The sequence below is a fragment of the Pleurodeles waltl genome, chromosome 7 (genome assembly GCF_031143425.1).
Source record: "Pleurodeles waltl isolate 20211129_DDA chromosome 7, aPleWal1.hap1.20221129, whole genome shotgun sequence".
Lineage (NCBI taxonomy): Eukaryota > Metazoa > Chordata > Amphibia > Caudata > Salamandridae > Pleurodeles > Pleurodeles waltl.
In genome coordinates, this window is record NC_090446.1 from 1496688432 (window position 1) to 1496694842 (window position 6411).

The window sequence follows — 6411 nt, forward strand, 5'->3', positions numbered from 1 at the left end:
TGCCTCAGTATTCCGTGCTCGCACAGTCATTTGCAGCAGCTGCGTGTTTCAAGGGGGAGCTTTGGGAACAGGCACGTTTTTATTCACAAATTAAGCACTGCCCTGGAGACATGCACGTCTGCACTATGGAGAAACTTTATTCTCTGAAATTGTGAATGGCCAAAAGGAGTAAAGTAAATGCAAAGTGTGAGACTAAATCTCCACAAGTAAATTTACTCACCTGTAAATGCTCATCCATGACTAGGCCCCTATGTGTCCAAGGCTCTGAAATGGGCAGAGCAGTAGGGCAGGTTAGCACGAACAAGAAGACCGGGCAGTAGCATAGTACAGTTACCCCAACTCAAAGAAGGCGATGCATATAAACTTTTCAACAGAAGTAGTCCTCAGGCAAATGTGGTAGGAAAGAGTTTTTTTTGAAAACTTACTTTTAACAGATGTCAATTTAGTCATGCAATCTAATGTATGAAGACAAGTCAAGAAATATTTATTTTTTTGTAATTATATTTTTCCATGATGTTTACTATGTTATTTGTGTTAAATCGCTGGATGGCTTATGCTTTGGCTCGTAGAGTCAAGTTAGACTGTATAATCAGACTCATCAATGCAGGAAAAAGTAGATTAAGTGAGCAACTCCTGGCATGTCTAGAATCAGATGACAGCCAAGCAGCATCTGTCAAACATAGCAAGTTCAAGAACATAAAACATAAAAGGCAACACTACACATTCCATCCCCCTTAAATATTTTCCAGTAAGAGGAAATAAGATATACATGTAGAAGCCAAAAAGAGAATATGGAAAATAAATATACTATACTGAATTTTGGTGAGGTGGTGTGTGAAAATATAGAATACTGATCAGAATTAAGATATTTAAAGGACCACTAGTCATATTTTAGTACTTCTCTATACCTGTCAGGAAAATTACTCAACCAGAGCTTGTGGTCTGTGGATGTTCACTTCAGTCTTCCACAAGAATTCTCTCTCTGGAAGACATTCTAGCACCGGACTCTCCTGACAATGGGACATGACAGCCTCCTCCAAGAACAGAATGATCCTTATTGCTAGTCACCACAGGTGCATCCCACAACCATGCTCTGGTATGACACTTCCCACAACCTACAGCATCCCTCCAATTTATGATATAGCTGCATCCAGCCAACCTACTGAAATGTCATGCTTTCCCGTCACTTAATCTGGCAGAAATAGAAAAAACTGGTTCCATTTTAATTGGTTACAAAAATGTGCTACCCCCTTCTTTGTCCAGGTGGAATTCCTGACTCGCACCCAGTCTCCTACTTCCAAAGCCATGCTCCCAATACCATGCCAAGAGTCCTAGTTTTCTTAGTAAATCCTCTGCGCTTGCCTGAAATTCTCCCTAACAACTAAATGAGCCCATACACCATGTGGTTCAATGGACATTCCAGCCACATTATCCTTAGTGAAAAGGCTCTGCTCCTCTTAAAAGCCTAAAGGGTGCTGAACCCTGTATGTCCAACGCAATTTCTTCAACTCATTTTCCCATCCCTTCCCATTACTAAGGCAATTTGAACATTTACCATGGTGAGACTATGAAAGCGTTTCACCAAACCATTGCTGGTGGGATGGTACCCAGATGTTTGTTTTGCCTTAATGCCATTGGATGACAAGGGATTTCTCATATTGTCAACCAAAAACTGAGGACCACTGTCATTGAGGACAGACTTAGGCATGCCTTCCCACAATAGCTCTTCACCCTGAAACCTCACAACGGCTTCCGAGTTACCCACTTGGAAAAAAACACAGCACAACCGCAAACCTGGAAGATCTCTCAGTTCGGCGGGGGTTGTGCCCTCAAAGTTTGGTGCTAGAACACAGTTACAGTAGGCGCAGATGTGGTGCAAAAATTGGCTTTTGGCTATACGTTTATACTATAAATATTCAAGGCTTTGAAACCTTCTAGACCCTGAGTGAAGTGTGGGGGCGGGACGTCTCAGCTTTGGTTGTGAACATCTGTGACACCTTGTGTAGTGCCTAGAAACCTCTGTAGCCTGTCTGTACTGTGCTAGCTTTTGTAAACAGCCAAGCGTGCAATTCAGAATTCAGCAAGCTACGGGTTTAGAGACTATCAGCTCAGTGTGGGCTAACGCTGCAACTGATGTGCAGAGAAGCGCTGCAGTCAGAAGGTGGCGCTGTAGGACCTCACTAGGTGCTGTTTGTGTGAAACCCCTGATTCTCTTTGGTCCTATTCGATTGCGACACTTATATGAAGCATAATGCCCTATGTGGGGCACTTAAGCTTTTGCCTACATTAGCAATATGCTACTCCGCGTAGGGTGTGTGGTTGGAAGGCAGTTATGTGGGCAGTGTTTTCATGTCTTCTGTGGTGACCACTGAAGTGTGGTTTTCATGTTAAGGAAGCCAGAACTTAGCAATGTGCTGGATGAAGATAGACGCGCAGTTATGGTTTTCAGCTTAAAGTAGCCCTGGCTAACCTGCCCAAACCAGCCGTGCAGCCTTCGTCGTCTTGCACAATCTGTCTATCCATCCATCCATCCATCCACCCTCTCTCTCTCCTCTCTGAGATTGTTTTCTCTCTACCTTTCCCCTCCCTCCCAAGCTGGGAAAGTGACAGAAGAACCAGGATCGGCGCCAGGGATTTCCAAACCTGCTTCCAAGAGCTTCAGCCCCTGGGGGAAGTGCCTAGTGGAATAAAAGGCCTCTTTTAGTAATCCATCTAGTTGGGTACTGCACATGGTCGTCCATGTTTAATTTTTTTGAATAAAGTATATGGTCCTGAGCACGCACAGGCTGCCGGGAGATATGGTCAGAAGACCTCCTGAGACAGACGTAGGTTCTGTCCTCCCACACAGCAGAGTTCTTGGAGTTCTCCTAATGTCGATAATAGATATGTGAGACATAAAGAAGTCATAGTATATAGCTTGTTGGGACCTGCAGTGGTGGACTGAATAAGAGTCCTCTAGTTGCCCGTCAGTAGTTGACAGATCTCTTCAGTTATTCCACACCGGTTTGGTTGGCAACCATTGGTTTAGGGGCTGGTACAATACTGGGTGATGGACAAGATTCACAGCAGATCTGCCTTACCCGAGTGTAAGAAGGTGAAGCCGTATCAGCAAGTATTGTATGGGCATTTAGGGACTCACTGGGGATGATGGTGGGTGAACCACTAATTTGCTTATTCATGGTACAGGCTCAGTAAGAATTAGTGAATAAAGTTGAAGCCGAGTGTGCAAGGGCCATCATTTTATGATTAGTAAAGCTCCGAAAGTTTAGTTCCAGCCAGGTAACAGCCCTTGGTACTACTTAGGATTCTCACTCAGCTTTATTCATCTACTAATATAGTGTTCGTAAGGGAGCAAGAAAGTCCTAAAGTTGAGTCCAAGACCAAGGTTGGAATTAGTGGAGAACATTTTAGCTATGCACAACTTTTTACCATGACATGTTTTAGTTTAAATAAGCTTTTATTTTGTTATCATAGATCTCTATTAACATAATGAGTAGGCAAAGTATTTATATTATTATGCATTTTGGAATTGCAATGGTTTTAATTAACTGTCAATAAAATTAAACTTGAACTTGAAACACTAATTTGCTGGTGATTGGGAGGAAACATCAGTGCTACACCGGCCAAGAATAGTCTCTCTAGCTTGAGTACCCTGCACCCAAGGGTACCCTGCACCCTTACCTTGAGCAGCTCCCATCGACTTGGCAGGAGCTGCCTTGGGCGGGCAAGTAGGAAATAAACTACTCAGCAGCAGTTGCGTCATATCAGATATGGTGAAAGGGGCATCACCTAAAGTGGGTACAACAAATGTACCCCAGGAGTAGGAGTAAACTTAATGTATCCACATGGAAGTATTCTTGTTCTACTGGGAATGCTCTCTGAGTATGTCAAGGAAAACTTTATTTGTGCTTCTGTGGCACTGCCTTAGTCTATATGGATGTCTGTCAGGGATTTAGGCACCGCTGAAGATGTTGGCACACGGGCAAGCCTACGTCAGACAGCCAGTCTGTTCTGCGGCCATCTTTGGTGGACCCTCACCAGGTGCTTTGAGTAGGAGATTGCAGGTGGGGCCCACCAGCTCTTATTTGTGAGGGCCGTCACTTATTTGTTTACTCATCATATTTTGAAAAGACCACAAGGGCTAGAGGAAGAAGAGAAAGAGAGAAAAACCATGAGTCAGGCTGAACCAACAGGAATGATATAAAGAGAGCAGGGGACATGGTTAGCACCTCCCCCCCCCCAATTACATATGGTGGGTTAAACTTGTGTACACTTCTTCCACTGTGAGGGCCCAAACCAGACCGCATAGTTCCTCTTCATATCCAATATTTAGAGACACCCAGCAGGGCTGGCCACTGTCCCTGATGCTTTTTGTAGGGTAACCCTGGCACAGTGGGTTCGGCAAAAAGTATAGGCCCCACAGCACATGCAATATTGTTATATGCCAATGATATGATACTGTATATGAGGGCTCTCCACTCGCATATGGCTGAAATCTGCTGCCTATTTACTGTGTTCAGGGATTTCTCTGGTCTCAGCCTTAATATTGACAAATCCTATCCCTTCTCATTTGAGGACACATATGATAGACCCTCTCTCCCTGTTGGTGAGGTCAATATACAGATGGCACCCCTGACTTTTCGTTATTTGGGAATACAGATATATAGCGAGGGGATAGATTTATTGGAGGAAACCTTCAAAAATAATGATGTCCCTTAGATCGCAAATTAGCTTTTGGAATACATTACCATTATCGGTGGCTGGGCGCCTGGCCTTAGTGAACGTGGTCATGCTACCTTGTCTTCTCCATCATTTTTTTAATGTACCCAACCTTCTTCTGGCCCAGACCTTTAAACTACTAAACACACTATTGATTGAGTTGGCTTGGGGAGTCGGTAGGCGTTGGGTTCGCCTGTGCAGATTACAATTACCACCTGACAAAGGCGGACTTGGTGTCCCAGATTTATAATCATAAAGTTTAGCAGGACAGCTGCAATGGCTCTCCTACAGGTTGGTAGGTCATACCCTTACAGAGATTGGCTATGCAAAAACCATGCTCGATGGGACACACTGCAAAGTTTCCTATGGTCAAGCTTCACCCTTCCAGGCCTGTATTATTGTGTTTAGCCATTGCATATTGGAGGATGGTGCTGTGCTATGCCACACCATGGGTGCCACATGCCCTGAACAAGTCATTGCCTGGCCTTGTGACATCTTTGAGGTACCCTTACAGCTCTGGGACCCGCGGGGGGGTCCCAGCGTTGGGGGCTGTTTTTGCTGATGGTATGCTTCTGACTCACTAGGACTTTGCACATGTTCTGGGGTCTGTCTTTCTAACGCATGCCAGTGTTACGTGCTATATTCGACAACACTGGGCGCCATAATGGAGTTGAACAAGCCTCGCACAGATTTGTACAGGCGATGCACATGATGGAACGCAGCAGCCATCTGGTTCGTTGGCTATACCGAGGGCTCTGATCACACTTGGTGATCCCCTTAACGTCCCTGCGAGCCAAATGTAAAGCAGACCTGGCATGAGATTTCCACAATAAGGAATGGTCCTCCCTCCTTGAATACCCCAAAACAGTCTCTCGGACTTCCTGCTTCAAATTCATCCAGCTTTCCATTCTCCAGTGCCCCAGTGTCGGGCTCCAGATGCTGATCTCCTGCATATGCTGTGGTCCTGTCCCTTGCTTGCCTCTTACTGGGAGACGTTCCGGTCGATTTATCAGCACTGGCTGGACTGGATCACTGGCAAACAGTGGAACAATGCGTCCTTGGCTTATACCCACGACATAAGGGTGCTAGAGTAATGGTCCGCTTTGCTGGCCTAGCGCTTTTACTGGCAAAAGTCTATTGGGGAGGTGCTGGAAGTCTTCGGCAGCGCCCCTGGTCTCCCAATAGTGGGTGGGGTGGACAGCTGGGGTCAGGCGGAAAGCGAGGCCCTACATAGGAAAGAGCATAGGGGCCTGCACAGGTGATCCATTGCGCTGGATTGGGATCCCCTATTGGAATCCTTCAAAGCTCAAAACTCTGATGAGGACTGAATGTGGTCCTTGGAGGAGCCCAATCAAAAGGATGTCCAGACCCTCTTAGCTTATTACCACCGTCACACCCAAGGCTGCGTTGTACGTTACGCCCACCCGCATTACCTAGTCGCATTCGCACATCACCCACATTCCTCGGACCGGCTCTCATGACTTACCCCACTTCAACTGCTAGACCATGGAATGCATGCCATTCCCTGTCACCCCGCTTTTATTTAGCTACCACGAGCCCCTTGCAAGATACGGACATACCTATCTATACAGTGACTGTTACGTTGGGCAGTGGGTTGGGGTTGTTTGTCTATGATGAAGGATTGCAGTTTCCCATTCTTTTCCTTCTAACATGGAATGTAAACCTGGTATT